The sequence below is a fragment of the Lipophrys pholis genome, assembly GCF_963383615.2.
Source record: "Lipophrys pholis genome assembly, chromosome: 9".
Classification (NCBI taxonomy): Eukaryota; Metazoa; Chordata; class Actinopteri; order Blenniiformes; family Blenniidae; genus Lipophrys; species Lipophrys pholis.
In genome coordinates, this window is record NC_137639.1 from 20,867,301 (window position 1) to 20,886,259 (window position 18,959).

An 18,959-nucleotide genomic window follows, 5' to 3' on the forward strand; every position below is an offset into this window, starting at 1 on the left:
TCACTTATACAGAAAGTTGTTTTAGTTATACAAAAGGTTGTTTCATAAATCTTTTCCTCAAACACCTACAAAACACAGAGGACATGGGGACAATATCAGCATGATAACTCACGTCAGATGGGTGAACAGCTCTTCTGCACGCTCAGAAATACAGAAGTCAGTTTAATAATAAGTGGAATTTTAGTTGAAATGATGATGTGATTTATTGTGTATTGCTGATGAGCAATGGAAAATATCTGGCAAAAAAACCCAGAGGATAATTAAATTGCCTTTCTGGAAAATTTTCAAGTGAAAATGTAGAAATCCTGCACGTCTTTATTGTCTTGATGGTTTGGCCTGAAATATAATTACCACTCCAGAGGCCTAATCTGTTATTGAGAAAACATTTATGTTTAATGTATTCATATTTTGATCAATATTACACAGATGAATTCACAATTTTCATCTTAAGCACAATTTAATAAACTATTATTAACCATTTATATCCTTAACAGCATCATCTTTTACGCTATATAACTCGATATGCTTGTATATTTTAATACACGCTATTCCCCTCCCTATCGCTGATTTTATTAGTTGTATTATAATATGGCTCATTATCACACATCACTTACTATTTTATGCACTTTATATTTTATATTTTTTCAACTGCCTCAGACGTGACTTAGTCTTCATGTTCGTGTGTGTGTGTGTGTGTGTGTGTGTGTGTGTGTGTGTGTGTGTGTGTGTGTGTGTGTGAATACCAATGAATGTGCTGGTGTGTACATCTTAAATTATTTTTCCTCTTAGTGTGTTTTTCTCTCCTTTGAAGCGGTCTGAGCTACATTTTATTTTCTGAAAAGTGGTATAGGAATAAAAATTGATTGATTGAACATAACAATACCAGCCTTTCCACTTCTTATCAAACTCCTCAACACACAGCCGAACATTTTAAGTGCGGGCTGGACTTCAAATGGGCGTGAGGCCTGAGATGAATCCTCGATCCCACCGGCTTGTTTACGAGCTGATGTTCCTGCCGTCGTTAGGGCATGAGCAGCACATTTGTTTGTCTATCTGTAAGTAATCAGGGGAGGGGGCCGGGTGAGCAGGTTGGTGGAAGCGCTTTTTATGGGCGAACCGGTTGGCCAGCCCTGTCCGAGGAGAGTGACAGACTGCACATCGGGGGAGGGGTCGGCGCTCTGGGTCGGAGGTCATCCGGGCAGCCTGGCTTTGGCCGTGACCTTTGTTCAAACTCCAATCTAACCACGTAACTACCCGAGTGTGTGTCTTTGTGCGCGAACGTGTGAGAAGGCGTAACTGTTTGAGCTGGCCCAGTCGGTGGCTGGTGAGGCTGTGTGTGTTCGATGTGCGGTTCACGGCCATGGGGAGCCTTCCTGCCCGACGGAGGTCACTCAAGCTGTTTAGATGATATTGGGCCAGGAGAATATGGCAAAAAGTGAGAAATAACAGAAGTCCTTTTGTTTTCAACAAACAACATCACATTATAAAGTTTCATTAATTACTGAGAATTCTTTTGATCAGATGTATAAGAGGTTAAGTATGCGTTGCGGTCTCCACTAGAAGTTATGTTTGTAGACAATAAACACACACACACATACATGAACACAATCTGATAGTGGGACCCAAGGGAGGAGGATGGGGGAGGCTGAGGCCTCTAGAGTGCCATCAATCACTCCACTGTCAGAGAAGGAGGGAGAGGCAGGGAGGGAGGGGAGAAGGACTGAGGGGTTACTAAGAGAGCGAAAAAGAGAAACGGAGGAATAGTAAAATAAAAAACGAAAAAGTAAGGGAATGAAGGAGCTGAGGAAGAGTGACAGAAATGAAGGTGAGCGATTGCGGGAGAGGAATAAAAAGATTGGCGAACGGACAATACGCTGTGGGTGAGGAAGGTGGGAGGAGACGGTGTGTATAATGGGTCATTGCAGGGACAATTCTGAGGTCTTCAAACCTGTTCAGTATCCCTCTATGGCTCGGCCCTCCTATATCTAGTGCAGCCTCAGGCCTGGAGCACACACGGGCTCTAATTCATATAATCCATCATATTCCTCTTCTTATAGACGGGGACGGAGCAGGGCTCAGTGACGGAGCCACCAAGTCCTGCAACGCAGTCCAGCAGCAAGACTCTATTATACAAGGTGCGAGATTTAAAATCCAGTCCGGTGTAAAGGTGTGTGTGAGAGAGAGAGAGAGAGAGAGAGAGAGAGAGAGAGAGAGAGAGAGAGAGAGAGAGAGAGAGAGCGAGAGAGAGCAGGTCCAGCCCCGTGAGGAGTAGCAGGATTATAAACAGTAGGTCCAGAAGTGTTGAGACTACAGAGGTTGAGGTTTTGTATGAGAAGCAGCAGGGGCTAAAACACACTCTCACTGTTGGCTACCTTGGGACCGGCGCCATCTCAGCCGCCTACACCTTTACAACACCTATTCCTCTCCTGTCCTAATACCTCTCAATTGCTCCTTTTCCTCTGGCCCCTCTGCCCCTCCATCCTTCTTTCACACCATTCCCCTCCTCTCTATATCATCCCTGCAGCCCATAGGGAGCCAGGTTTGTCTAGACAGACACCGTTCTCTCCCACGGCGCTACCAAGGTTGAAGCTCAAAATCTTTATCTTCGCTCCTCTCACCCTCTTGTCTTCCACTTCTTCTTCTTTTGGCACAGACTGAAGGGTCTGCAGGGAGGGACCGGCGGACTTCATCACCGGCTCAAGGAGCTCTGAGGCCACTTTACAGCAAACTGCTCACTCACGCTGACAAAGCACGCTGTTCTGATAGAATTAGCCTTCAGCTTCCCCCTATTAGACTACAGATGGAGGCATTTTACTTAGGGAAACCATTTTTTCTTTTTTTGGGGGGGGGTGTACTTTTTTTCTGCTCCGCTGCCCCCTCCCTCACCTCGGCCTCTTCTTCACCTGGAGCACCTGACATCCTTCAAATCCTCTCATCATCGTGATCATCATCATCCCACTTTGTCTTTTATACAACCTTCCTTCTTATCTCTTCACCAATTCAAACTTTCTCTCCTCCACCTCTGTCTCTCTTCCTCTCTCTCAGACCTGCTGGTCAGCAGCAGCTGTGACATCACTGGCCACTGTTCTCTGCTCGGATTGGACACTCGGCCACGTTGCCAGGCAACAGCAGTGAAAGGTCTCAGCGCGAGCGTGTGTGTGGCGTGCGCGTGATATGTGTGTGTTTATGTCTGTTTATAGCTACGTGAGTGAAAGGTGTGTGAGCGATTTTCCTCGCCCTGCCCTTTATCTGTGCATGAAGAATAATCACAACAGATCTACTTCTATGCTTTATCTCAGATCAAAGCATGCAGATGATTGGGCTGCAGCCTCGCCACTCTCCTCCACCACAGAAGAAGAGGGATGTGTGTGCATTGCGTTAATGAAAAAGAAAGATGGTACAAGTGTGCGTGCGTGTCAGTGTCTGCACTTGCGTCGAGCCAAATAAATGTGTATGTTCGTGTCGAATACGGGTATGTGCCTGTATGTTGTATGTGTGTGTGTGTGTGTGTGCGTGAGTGTATGTGTGTAAGCCCCCGGGAGCGGGTGGTTATTGTATCTGACACAGCGGCTCTTTCTCGCGCCTCATATTTCTGGGCCGATCGATTCCTCTGACTCCCGACAAGACAATAATCGCACCTCCCTCTCTCACTCCATCACTACCATTATTACTGACCTCCCCAGGGAACGAATAGGGTGGAGGGAGGGAGAGAGGGATGAGGAAGGAAGGAAGGATGGTGCGAGGGAGGGCGGGGAATGATGGGGGGGGGGGGCATGGACTTGACAAAATGAGCCACTGATGATGAAAAAGCAAAAAAGGGACAATGATGAAAATGAGACAGGAGGAGCTGGCCTGGAAAGGGGACAGCAGCAGGGTGGAAAAAGAGACGGATTGAGAAGGAGAGAGAGAGAGGGTAAGAGGGAGGAAGTTGAGATAAGGTGATGGAGGGATGAGGTCTGAGGGGAAAAATACAGGAGGAAAGATAGGGATGTGAGGTGATAGAGAGAATGAGAAAGCATAACAGGAGAGCAGGATGGAGGCCTGTGCATGGCTTAAGAAAAAAAAACATCCAAGCAATATAGATCACGGTGAGAAAAGAAAGGAGGACACAAGTGAAGGAGTACAGAGAGACAGGGGGCTGAATGGTGGGACAATAACAGAGAGAATTAGTGGAGGAGAGATGAAGGATTCGCACTATCTTCTTCTAATAAAGGAGAGAATAAGAGACAGGGACCGAGGGAGGGAGGCAGAGAGGGAGGTAAGGGTGGGTGGGGTGACGGGGGTGGGGGGTTAGGCTGAGGTGAAAGAAGGAGAGACAGAGAAATATATAGAAACACACACACTCACACTCACACACACCCACATGAAGCAATGGCTGTAGCGCCGTGGAGGTCAGCGCTCAGAAATATTATTAAATTGACAAGAGTACAATAGTTGATTGGCAGGCTGACTCCTGCGCTGCCATTCAGTGGAGGAGAATGGAGACAGGACACACACACACACACACACACACACACACACACACACACACACACACACACACACACACACACACACACACACACACACACACACACACACACACACACACACACACACACACACACACACACACACACACACACACACACACACACAATGCATACACATCTGCAGTTTCACTGAGCAATCAACACAGCGTAAAGACGTACACACACGTACACACACACACGGTCTATATTGTATTGTGGCTGTGTGCGCTGGCGACTGCCTGCATGAGCCTGTCACTGCTGTGTCTCTATGCTTTGAATCCAGATTACAATTATAGTAATTGGCTCTCAATTCAAGGGATTGCTGTTTGACCCCTTCACCTCTCTATCTTCCCTCTTTCTCTCCCTCGCTCGCTCACTCCCTCACCCATCCCCACTCATTTTGTCTCTTCCTCTACCCCCCCTCATCAATATTCCTCCGCCTCCTTTCTACCTGTATCGCTACATCCATCTTTCTCTGGGTGCAATCCCACTCCCCCCACCCTCCCTCACTCTGTTCTTCTACTTTGCCCCCATTCTCTCCCCCCTCCCTTCACGCACACACACACACACACACACACACACACACACACACACACACACACACACACACACACACACACACACACACACACGCACACACACACACGCACTTTATCCCCCACAATAACTATCTCTTCCTTCCTGTTTTCCATCCATCCAAATCCCTAGCTGCTCCTTCCCATTACATAGAACCATTTTTTGCCACTTTTCCTCCCTCATGTCAGCCTTTCTACCTTTCTCTGCCATAGTTGGGGAAACAGGGAATCTATTGTATACTTAATTCATGCTGTATATATTATGGAGAGATAGCTGTTTGGCGATACAGTCAGGGGGAATATATTGTGCAATGAGGGGAAAGAGGTGAAAGAGTGATAGATAAAGAAGAAGGAGGTAAGGAAGGGGGGTGATAGAGGTGGTGGTGATGGTGATGGTGTGTTGGGGAGGTGGTGGTGAAGCGAACAAGGGAAGGGGGGCTAGGAAATTGGTCTGGCTAGCGGAACAGCTTTTCACCTCTCTCTCTCTCTCTCTCTCTCTCTCTCTCTCGTTCTCTCTCCCTCTCTCTATTCTGCTTTGTATTCTGCAGAGATGACAGGGGGAAAGCTTTATTGCTCCGAGTTTGTATCGATCGGGGCCTCTCTGAGGGGGGAGGCCGAGGGACGCACTGAGCAGGCCCTTTCTCAACGACCAGAGCCCCACAGCCCCCTCCTCCACCATCACCACCCTCCCTTCTCACTCCTCACAACCTCCTCCTCCCTCCCTCTACTTCCCTCCTTCCAAACCCTCCTCTTTGCTCGCCAGCTCGCTCTGAAATTCAAATTCAAGGCTCTTACTCTCAAAGGTTAGGAGAGGGAGAGCACGGGAAAACGGGAGAGGAAGAAACACGGAGAGATTGAATGGAAGAGAAACAGAGGCGTCTGGCTTCTTCCCCAGACTGAGGCCATGAATGAGGCTTGGATCTGATAAGCTGAGCCCACAAACACAAACAAGGGAATAAATAGAGAAACAAAGTATTGCAAAAAAGAGGAATACATCAGCTTTGTTCTCTTTCTTTCTTCCTCAACCCCCCCACCCCACTCCAACCCTGCCCCCGTTTTCCTCCCTACTGTATCTCCATTTTTTTTCCCGAGGTGAGAATGATTTTGTTGACAGGTAAAGAATGAGCTGGGTCCGAGCAAGCGCAGACCTCACCGTGTCTGTCCTCGTTACAGGGACACTACACTGCAAGAAACAGACTGAGCAGTGGGAAAAGGTCCACATGGATCATGTGCCATAAAATTTTTAAACAATGCTGAATTAAAAAGTATAAAAAAAAAATTAAAATGCTGCTGCTGAAGGTGGTACCACACAAAGCTCAAACTGGCAAGGTGAAATTAACACATCACCTCGTGGACTCCTTTCTTCACTACTTCAGTTTGACAAGCATTGAATACAAAGGGGGCAAGACCCCACGTCAAAGTCAACTGACCAAACACTTGACACCCTCATGGTGGTGTCCACACACGCACAGACCGACTGCTTATCCCTTAATGGCATGCAGAGGACTGTGGCGAGGCTGGGCAGAGGAACAGATTGTCTATCAGGGGGTTACAGGGTTCAAGTCCATGACCAGAGGGCTTGAGGAAGGTTAGGGGTTCGAGGTCCAACTCCCATGGGGCGAGAAGGATCCCTGCTGTCTCCCGTCTTCGACTGTCCCCACAGCCCCCCTTCACCCACCAAAACCTCCAGGACAGTATCACTCCGCCCCTCTTTTCTCTATTCCACTGCTGGCCTTTTAAGCTCTGCTTAGTCTGATCGCACGCATGTAAACGGGAGCCTGGCCCTCGGGGCTCACTCTGTCTCAGATGTACACACACACACACACACACACACACACACACACACACACACACACACACACACACACACACACACACACACACACACACACACACACACACACACACACACACACACACTGGTCTTCCCATAAACAAACATACAGACGCACACACAAACTCATAGCTCATGGAAGCACAAACATATTCATAAAACTCCAGTATACCCTTACAATTGAAATCCGAATGATTTGCACTCGCTATCTTCTGTTTTCCCACATTACAACAAATCACTTGATTTTCAGCCTACATCATGATTGAAACTGTCTCTGTCTTTTTCATCTCCATCTCACTTACACCTCTAGCGGAAAAGACCAAACAGACAGAAATACTGTTCAGCCTTAGCTATCAGGCGCAGCAGATGTGAGTAGGTATGACATATTTGTGTAAACATTGGATACATATACTGTATATATTGTCATTGATATTGCTTGTGTGGTTTATGTGCAGCTCCAGATTGAGTTCAGTGATAGAGTATACATCAGAGACTGGTGCTGGATACTACACTTCTGATTCTTGAGAAGATAGACACACATGTATGCAACTGCACAGATTCAGATACAAGCACATGCACACAAGCGTGCACACACAAACACATACACACACACACATACATACACACACACACGCACACACACAGTACAATAACCTGCAGGCCTATAACCTGCCTTGTTGGCAGGATGGCTGGATGCATTATTAAACACACAGGATTTCATATGTAGAGACAGAATATGAATGCTGCACTGGGTCCTGTGGTGAGAATTCACCTGTTCACTGCTGTTTTCACTCTTTCATGTTTTTGTTGACACTCTTTAACTTATCACCTAATATTATAACATTTAGACTGCCAGATAAATAATGGAGTATTAAAATCATGTGATCCATCATTTTATGCTTTTTTATTTTTAAACAAATAATGACATTTTGCTGCTGTTTACTGTTGCTGTCTATATACAGAAGCTGAATGTCTCTCTATCTAATGTTCTTATGTGTGTAATCTTTGATGATGTACAGATTATAAAGCCCCTTGGGACAAATTTCGGATTATAGTGACAAAAAAACCCCAAAACTGTACTTGCAGAATATAGTGCACATGATACATGCTGTATACAATTTTCTATTTCCATTCATCATCCATGCACATCTTTGCTGGGTTAGGAGAACAGGTGGCCGCACCCCACCATAGCTAACATTGGGCTAAAGCCACCACCAGTCCACCATAGCACTGACAATGAGAGACAGTCATGTTTGCACTCACTGTAAACTGTGAAAACTGAGTGTCACCAATTTCCTTTTTGAAGAAGAATGTCTTTAGGTAGCGTGATTAAAATGTGAGAACTTGAAGAAAACTCACACAAGCAATGGGAGAACATGCAAACTCTACATGGCGAGGGTCTGTGCAGAAATCGTACACCGTCCTTACACTAATCTCTGATCCGCCGTGGCACTCATTCAAGCACTTTTACTGGCTCATAAAAGCCCTATAGAGGCGGCCGGGTCTGTTGGTGGAACTTTGCTTACAGTGAAACAGACAAATTTAGATGGAACAGGAATAGTGACCTTCACCTGCCTTGATGTGAGAAATCAGGGGACTGTGAGATCAGATTATACCAATAGCAGACCACAGGGGGAAAGCATATATTCAGAATGTGGCCGTGCCGACAATCACAAGTCAAAGTCACGGGGAGCTGCAGTAAACTGGGCCAAAACAAGTGGATCCCTCCGATTAACCAAACGGCCCACACACGAGGAACAGCTGAATGGCAACTAAACCACAACATGAGCGCCGTGTGTGTTTACATCTGTAGGGCGGGCTGGCCGGGCCCCGACTCTCACGGTAATCGATGAACAAGGGAGGAAAGGGAGGTAGCGGGCAAGGCGGGGATGTGTGTGCGTGAGGGGGAGGGCGGGTGGTAGAAAATCGGTAAAGAAAGCAGGTTATCTCCCGTCATTAGGGGAGGGGGAATCCCCGTCTGGAGGGGGAGAGGGCTGGGCGGGTGAGGAGGGGTGAGGGAGGACTGGGGTTCATTGATAAAAAGGGAGAGAGGAGAGAAGGGGAGACTATGTTTGGCATCGTGAGAGAGCAGACAATTATCTGTATTGATTAGAGCGGCCCAGTACTGTGAAGACTGAGAAAACTATGACTGGATCAATAGAGAGAGAGAGCGAGCGAGAGAGAGAGAGAGAGAGAGAGAGAGAGAGAGAGAGAGAGAGAGAGAGAGAGAAAAGGGGGAGAGGGAGGGAGGGAGAGGGAGTCAGAGGATAGACAGACCAACAAAGAGAAACAAACGACAAGAGATAAAAGATACATATAATGAGAAACATTAAGAGATAGAAACATCGTTTATGGTGCAAAGCGGAGTCAAAGACCCAAGGTGGCATAAACGTTAAGGGGGAGTTGGAAGGGGGGAGACAGGGAGAGTCAATGAAAGCACAGGGAGATACATTACATTGTTGATGTCATTACTCTTTATCATTGATTTGTCAGCACAACCACAGAGTTCATTCAACAAGCCATCCAGCGGCCTCGCATCACCACTGCACACAGCTGAAGAGAGAGAGAGGACAGAGAAAGACATTAACTAAATACACGGTGAGAGACCACAGCCCGTCCATCTGGAAGTCTGATGGTGTTTCTCTTGCCAAAGGCAACAGGTAGAGGTTGTACTCTGTGTTCATACTTTGGCTGGTTTGACCTGGAAAACTGAACTTGGGTGGTGTTGATACAGAACTTTGGTGAAAACCTGAAACTGCCAAGCAAGTGGAACAGGACCCAAGAAGTGGAGAGATATTATTAAAGGACATACCATCAGTTCAGTTCAAACTCTAGTATAGTTCTATTGATATCCAAACAAACCAGAAACAGTGTGACAAGTGTTGGAAGCAGTTTCCTTTAACTGCAATGAATGGATCATTTCTGAAAGCAAGTGTGAATTCACAGTGAAATTACAAGCATTATGTAAAGTATAAAAAAAAACTTTATGTACCATACTAAAAGGTTTACTTTTGTTAATGCTGATGTAACATAGTTCAAAGAGATTTCAGGTGTCATATAATGTGTCGTGGTCAGCATACCTGCTTCACACCAAGAGTCTGCTCTGGATGTGCTTCCTCTTCTTTGACAGGTTGGATGTGGCAGGGACACAATTGTTAAGACAGTAAAATTAAGTGTAGTGAATTGTAGTGCAGTATAACCGTATGACTGTGTATGTAAGTGCAGGTTTCATTAGGAACCGTAACGCCATTGATGTAGTCAATGTTTTATTGGACATTGTCTTTTTTTCTGTCTGTAGTGACGAATTTGTTCTTTAAAAATGCTCATAAAAATACTTCCTGTAATGAAAAGGATTGTTTAATCTAAGATCAGTGAACTCAAATTCAAGGTTTCCTTATATATGTGAAGTCAATATGTCTTTTTCAATGTTGAGGAAAATGAGTTTTATTGTCTTTTAGATTTTTTAATCCACCTTATAATTTCTCAGAGTATGTACAACCAGATTTTGATCAAATTAGGCAAAAATTCTAATTTGAAAAGCAGAAAAAAGATGTGATGAGAGAACGGTTTTGAATAAAGCAAGGGGGAGAGGGCGTGCTGTAGAGGGAGCTTTGAAAAACGTCAGGAGGGAGTCAGTGTTCAGGTAGGGGGTCTTGCTGTGGGGCCTCTTTTTGTCCTGGACAAAAACCAAAATGGTGGAAGAGGGGTGGAACAAAAGGCACGCTGGGGGGAACAAGAGAGTGACAACCTGTGCTGACTAAAAACATCCTGCTGGCATATGCGCGCACGCACACACACACACACACACACACACACACACACACACTCACACACACACACACACACACACACACACACGCACACACACACACACACACACACACAGGAACATGAATTAATCCCTAATCAGTGTGTGTCGACCAACTCACTATGCTTCCCATTGCAACTTGCATTTCTTGGAATCCTTGGCCCCATTACCCAGGCAACGCGCGCACACACACACACACACACACACACACACACACACACACACACACACACACACACACACACACACACACACACACACACACACACACACACACGGGACCACATCTGTCATACCTTAGTTTATTGAACATTACAAGATGATAGAATTCAGCCTCCCACTCTCTTGATATTTTTTGACACCGAGGAGGAACGTATTGTCAGAAAAGGTTTATACACAAGCAAACAAATAGATGAAAAAACATAAACTCTGAATAGGGGGAGCCAGGCTGGATATTGAGGAAACCTTTGGTAAGGGCAGAAAATGTCAGGTTTGACAAATGACCTTTTAAACATGGAGCAGATGTAGAGAGTCATGTACACTGTGGACAGAGGGCAGCTCAACTGTCTGTCTCTTAACGGCTAGTGAAAAGATAAGTGTCACTGTTCCATATTGTTAAAATAAAACACTCACTGCAAACTTACAAAAACATTGTAAATCAAAAGTGGAGTTTATTCAGGTGGTAGACAACTTGTTTGTGTGGCTGCCTTTGTGTGAGTTACATTTCTTTCTATTGTCTCTAGTAAGTTCAGAGGAAATGAAATGATGTATTTTTTTTTGTATTCTCGACGGAACAATTCAATCAGTATGTTAAAGCACTATCCAAACAGTAGGTGGCAGTGATTCTTGTAAGAGTGGCCAAGTGCGCATGCGCTGTTCATTCCTCACTATGATGGACACGTCCCAGTCTGTGCTTCACCTCCATTCCTTGCAATTTTTCAGGTTCGTATCCTCTTTAGATTTCATTGAAATCTAACTTCTTTGCATAGAAAGCTATATATCTCGGGTTGTAAAATGATGAGCAGAAATGAATGTTTTTGTTGTTTATGCTGGAATAAGATTTACCATTGAAAATAGTAAAAAAAACTATTGTGGTGCATTTCAGTAGTTATCTTCTATGTTAGGTTCTCATCTTTAAGTTGTTTTGCTAAACAGGGTTGCCTGCAAATCAATTATTTGTGCTTTAAAGTGATGTACGATGAATGGTTGGCAACCAAACTGTATTTTGAAACATTTCATAGGCAAAAAACGTAGTAATTTTTTTGATTACACATGATGTTCTTAAGAGGTCAAATACAGGGATGTTTTTTTTCTTAAAGTAATTATATTGCACATTATGTGTGTTATAGCCATTTGCTAACTGTTAGCATAACATGTGAAACCACAAAAATATATAAGAAAAATATTTCTGTATTTTTCATTTTCGTGCATTTGTTTTTTACAAAACAAAGAAGTTATTAAAGAACGAATGCAAATGTAACATTGTGCTATTTAAAAAAAAAATATCCCCAGGAGCAAAGCACAGTGAACATTTTCAAAAACCATGTTCCGAATTTGCTCTCCGTATTTCTTCTGGCTTCCGTTACATCCAAAATTACAATACTTTTTGCCATAATTTGCTGAAGATCTGAAATCCAATCTGCCACAGTCACAACAAACACACACTGATGAAGGTCGATCTGCTCAGACAAGATGTTCTGCTGTAACGTTTAGATACTCATGCTACTTGGCTAACAATACACTTTCATAGCTGCATCACTAATCTCTCAACTAGTATCCAACATTATCAACAGTCGTTGCTTTTATTACAACGTTAAATGGAAATTTGTAGGCTTGGCCAGGTGGGCTGGAATAGATCATCTTGTGGGTCGCATGTTTGACGTCCCCGTTCCGGAAGAGGAGAAAGAAGAACAATGGACAGAAACATTTATTATCGATGAATATAAAAAGCACGAAATTAAAGAAAAGAAAAGTGACCGAGATGGAAACAAGAAAGTGACAATGACAGAGAGCGAGGAAGAGCAGGATATGAATTACAGGTGTAGAGTTATGCATGCATGACATCACCGGACCCCTCCTCCAGCCCTTGGGAATGGGCACCGTGGAAACGGTCGCTAAGGGAACAGAGTACTGAGTCGGGGGGGTGGGGGGGGGGGGGGGGGGGGGGGGGGGGGGAAGGAGAGTGGTGGACAAGACAGTTGAAAAAATTCAAGAGGTACAAGACGATGGACAGCTAATGAAACACTAAATATAACCACAATAAGACAACAGGGAAAGTCACATGGTCTTAAAAAAAAAAGACTTTTCCTGTCCAACCAGCGTTCACCTTCCTTGGTCCCATTCAGCAAATGGGCCACCTCTGCTAATAAAGGGTGAAAAAGGAAGCTCCATCACAGCTAAAGCCTGCATTGTCCTCCTCCCCCATATACTGTGACCTCTCATCCACTCCAGTCATTTAGAGAAGGGAGATTTAGTGCAGCGCCATGGTAAAAACCGACACATGATAAAGAGGCAGCGATGGCCTCAGGTCTCCAGTTTAACACGTGTGGAAATATTGATGGAAAAACATGTTGATGGACAAAGAGAAGCAGGTGTAGTGAAATGCTGTCTGTTAATGTATATGGGTGCTCAGAGGTCATTTTGGCCAAGAGGCTAGAAGCTCGGTAAGTGGATTGAGAGATTGAAGTTAGCACACAACATCCACTTTGGTCTTTTGAGGCGTCGCAGAGACAAACACATGCCCACGTCCAAAGGAAAGACCCACGGTGCCATCCTGACCTCGGCAAGCTCTCTCACATCTCCACGGACAATGTTGAGTCACCGCAGTCACACACACACACACACACACACACACACACACACACACACACACACACACACACACACACACACACACACACACACACACACACACACACACACACACACACACACACAGAGCAACTCTTGGAGATTCACTCTGACTGCCTCTGTCTTCTCTTCTGACCAGTCAAATAAGTAATTCTCTGCTTGCTGCTTCAACGCCTGATCAACATGACTGCATAATATCACCACACCAAATAACAGCAGCTCCAAAAACAACAAAAATATATTTTGCATCACTACCAAGGCATGGTTAAGTTTATGTGCATGAGAAACACTTTCATCTTCATGGAGCATATTTACAAGGCAGCACCACATACATACCGAAGGCTGAGATTTGGTATTCAATATAGATTTGGGATGTATGCATAATACGTGATCAATATCTGTTGCTAAATAAAACATGCCGCTGTTTTTTGACAGGCCGATTTGAAATGGAGATGCTATGCTAATGCAAAAGGCTTTGGCGAGATTGGCCGTGAACCTTCCACATACCAGCAGTTCACATTTAGACGATCTCACCTGCACCCTCCATAATGCATGAGCTGCCTGAATATATATCACCCCCTGCACGGCTCTCTCTCTCTCTCTCTCTCTCTCTCTCTCTCTCTCTCTCTCTCTCTCTCTCTCTCTCTCTCTCTCTCTCTCTCTCTCTCTCTCGCTCTCTCTCTCTCTCACACACACACACACGTACAACAATGCAAAAGCACACTAGCGTGTGCTCAGTGACAGGGGGCTGGATGTGCACAAGATAGCCACATTGACACAAGCACACTTGCTCGCTATTGTGCAATCCAACCCGGCTGAAGGAAACGACCCAAAGGCTCCATGGTGAGAGGAGGATGTGCGTGTAAAAAAAAGAGAAACACATACACATAAGACAAATATGGCTATTTTGTGGAAGAAATTGGACAACAAAAGTTTGTTGTAATGTAGAAGTAGAGTTTGGCTATCGTAAATGAGCTGCTGTCCATTTACTGACTGAATTGTGCCCACAGAAAAATAATGACACGCCTGTTTTAAAAGCTTTGATTGCAAAGAGACATGCTGGGGATGCATCCAGTAAAAGAAAAAAAACACAATGCGCTTCTTCTTTGATCAAGTAGTGTGAGACACAGAGGCAGAGCTTAATCAAAACAGTGGTAAGCCATCCTGAACTTCTAGGCTTTCAGCAGCAGGAAACAGGGTCAGGGTTGCTGAACAACTCAGTGTGAACTGGTCTGGAGTTTGTGTGTGTGTGTGTGTGTGTGTGTGTGTGTGTGTGTGTGTGTGTGTGTGTGTGTGTGTGTGTGTGTGTGTGTGTTTGAACCACCGAAGGCAGTTGTGTTTTCAGGCTGCCAATTAACACACACACACACACACACACACACACACACACACACACACACACACACACACACACACACACACACACACACACACACACACACACACACACACACACACACACACACACACACACACACACGCACGCACACACACACACACACACAGTTTATGAACGGGACAGCAATCCTAAGTGAGGAATGGAAAACCAGAAAAGCAAAGGCAGCCCAACAATTGATGTTACTGTGGGGGAATATTACAGCATGGAAGATTTACATTACATTACATTATTATGATAGCCAACAATAAATATGCATTTACAAGGCAGTAAGTCTGTTTTAGAAGACAACTGAATTTACTTTGTGCTTCTATCTGGCTCTGTCTCGCTGCCCCTGCCGGTCTTTAACCTTGGCCTCTGGTGCTTCTGCCTATCGCAATAAAGTCACCCCTCCTCCTCTTTACCTCTCCCTCCTCTGCTCCCTTTTCTTCTTCCTCCTCCTCCTCCTCTGTCTCTCTGTCCCCCCGGCACCACTGTTGTCCACTGTTCCACTCATTCATAGTAAACACTATTGATTTTCAGCAGGGAAAATAAAAAAAAAGAGCCATGAATTTTAATGCCCCTATCTGTCCCCTTCTCCATCTCTTCCTATCCCCCCTGCCTCTCCCTTCCCTTCTCTTCACCCTCGCCAACACCACCACCACCACCTCCACCTCCACCCCTCTTTCCTGAGGGGAGGATAAAGAGATGGGGATCGTGTGTGCATGTATGTGTGCGCCGTATGTGTGAGTGTAAGGTGGTGGTACGAGGAGGGAGGGTGGGTGGATAGGTGGGGGGATGCATTTCTCATTTCCCAGCTGTGCCTCTCTCACACAACTGCCCCCCCAATACCCTCCTCTTCCTCCCTCCTCACCCCCTACACCTCTCCTTCTCCCCATCTCATCCTTCTCTCCTGCTCTGTCCTTCTCCTCGTCCCTCTGTTGTTCCCCCTGTTCTCTTCACACTGGCTTCCACTCTAGGGAGTGGAAGCAAATGAAGCTCTCTCTCTCTCGCTCTCTCTCTCTCACACACACACACACACACACACACACACACACAGCGGGCGATACAACTCGTCCCTCGGTCAAGGCCACGCACAAGCAAGACAAACATATACATATAAATGCCCTGTTTTACACGGGCATAAATACACACACAGACGCTGTAAGCAACACCATCATTCACCCTCACTGCCTTTCAGCAGCGACGGACTCGAGTATTTAAATTCACTTCCATTTTTCTTCTTTCCGAATTCTTTTTGATGACTTCCTGCTTCTCGCTCTCACTTGTCTGTCTCGTTGCATTTATCTACATTCAAACACCACCACCGCTTCCCCTCCCTCACCAGTCATTTCTCTACCTCCCTCGCCCAGCCTCTCTCTTCTACTCTGTGTATTGATTTTGCTATAAGCGGTGTCCCGGTTGCGACAGGTTAGCGCAGACAGACAAAGGCAGACTTCATCAACCAGTGTTAAACACAGGAGCCACGTCCTCAATAATCACTCCATCACACAAAAGACGAGGAGCAGAGAGAGAGAGAGAGAGAGAGAGAGAGAGAGAGAGAGAGAGAGAGAGAGAGAGAGAGCAGAGAGGAGCATGTAGAGAGTATTGATGAATAGTGAGAAGACCAGAAGGAAGAAATTGTGTAGGAGTATTTCCAAGGTAGTCTTTTCGTCTTTGTTAATTTGCAGGAAACATAAGGAAATGGTTCACTGGCTGCTTCTTACACACACACACACACACACACACACACACACACACACACACACACACACACACACACACACACACACACACACACACACACACACACACACACACACACACACACACACACACACACACACACACACACACACACACGTCTTAATGCTAAAAAGAAAATTGATAGTTTTTCTCTCCTCTTTGTTGCATGTGTCCTTTCATCTAACAGCAATCAAAAACATTGTTATTTTTCAGGAGCCACCTTTCAATCTAGATTTATTTCACAAAACCTCTTGGCCCATACCTAAGTTTGAGGGATGTTGAATGTGTCTCCAATTAGTACCGTTTCAATTTTTTATTTTTTTTGTGCTTAAGAATGAGACTCTTTTTAACAAGCTCATTATCAGAGTGAGTATATGTGGATTTACTTGCCGTTTTTTTTTTTTAAAACAGTGTAAACTTTTATGTGTGTGTGTTTATGTGCATGCGTATGTGCATATGTGCATGTGTGTATGTGTGTGTGTGCGTGTATTTGTGTGTGTGTGTGTGTACGCAGACAGTTTTCATCTCCACTTAATCTCCTGCTCTTAATTCAGAGTGTACATTGAGCCGCCTAATAGGATGTGACTGGCGCGCCTGCTGCAGCGCTAGCTAGCTAGCCGCTAATGAGCGGGCCGCCACAGCCGGGGAATCAAAGCGCTTCATCAGCACTCCTAATTACTGTAAACCTCATTAGCTGGCTGGAAAGCTAACATCTGCTCTCAGTGGTAGAGTGTATCCAAATATAACGTGGACCTGGCTGGTGCGTCTGAGAGGGAATTAAACCGTGTGCAGCTACACTGCACCCTGTGATTTCATTGTTCTCTTGTGAGTAGCAATTGTAAACAAGGCAAAGATGGAGATTCAAGTTGAACTGTAACTGTAACTGTAAACTGTAACACTATTTGTGATATAAAGTCAGACAATGAACACTTTTGCATTGACTGTGGCCACACGGGGCTTGAAAGTGGGGCTGTGATGTTTTTGTGAAACACAGAGGTCTAAGGGTGCTAATGTTGCCCATCTCTGAAGCAGCAGGTGTGTGGACAGCAGGTTTCCATGTAGTTCTGTCTGTTTGCCCACGCACCCCCTCTCTATCTCTGATCAAAGCATGTCCTTTCAACCCCCCCCCCCCCCCCCCCCCCCATCACCACCTTCTGCTGTTCTTCTCTTCCTCCTCCTCCTCCACCTCCCCCCCGCCTCCACCTTATTCCCCCATCATAATTTGACTGATGATTACACTTGTCACTCATGGCAGCATGTGGCCAATTAGGACGAGGGGTGACGGGGAGAGGAGGGATGAGCAGGTTATGGCATAGGGGGAGGGCGCCAGGAAATTTGGATTAGAACTTGTCATCAGTGGTTCCACTCAGATATGCTTTTTAGCTCTTAGCTGTGGGAGAAACAAATATTCATCTCTATTCAATTTTCCTTAGGAGACTCAAGAAACACCAAAGAGCCGCGCTTTTCTTGCCCTCTATCCATCGCTCTGGCCTTGTCTCACACTCTCTTGGCCACTTCAGTATCTCTTCATGTTCTAGGGTAATCACAGACTCATTTAAAGTCACTTTTGTACACTACCTCTGACTGGTGGTTAAGAGTGCGACCGCAGACTAGGCTTTTATGGGCCTTAATGCGTCCTACAGACACTTTGGCAACCAGGCTGCTGTTGCCAAAGACGTGAGAACAGAGGAAGAGAGAGAGAGAGAGAGAGAGAGAGAGAGAGAGAGAGAGAGAGAGCAGAAAAAACAGGACATATGAGGCCAACAGCCATGGCGACTTAACCAGGCTGAAAAAAGGGGGAACTAAAGAGTATGAAAGAGGAGGGAGGGAGAGGGACGTGCACGACAAAATGGACAGAACATGGGCGCGTCAAAAGAGAGGGGAGAGAGAGGTCACTTAGTCAGTCCTTCGGCACCCCCTGCTCTGAACCTCCTCCCTTGTCCCCTTTACAAGCAGACAAAGGGATGGAGGGGTGCAGCCCATGTACAGAGGAAGGAGGGGTTTACCCCTCTGTCACCCCCCGTTTATTTCTGCTCCATAATGTTTAAAGACACCTAGTTATTATAATTGGCGTTGATGGAGGTAGAAAGAAAAACCAATACGAAGTAACTCATTACAAATGAAAGTTTTACACACACACACACACACATATATATATATATATATATATATATATATATATATATATATATATATATATATAGTAACTGTGCTGTGTTTATGTATCCTGGCGCCAAGGAGAAAAAGATTGTGACTACGT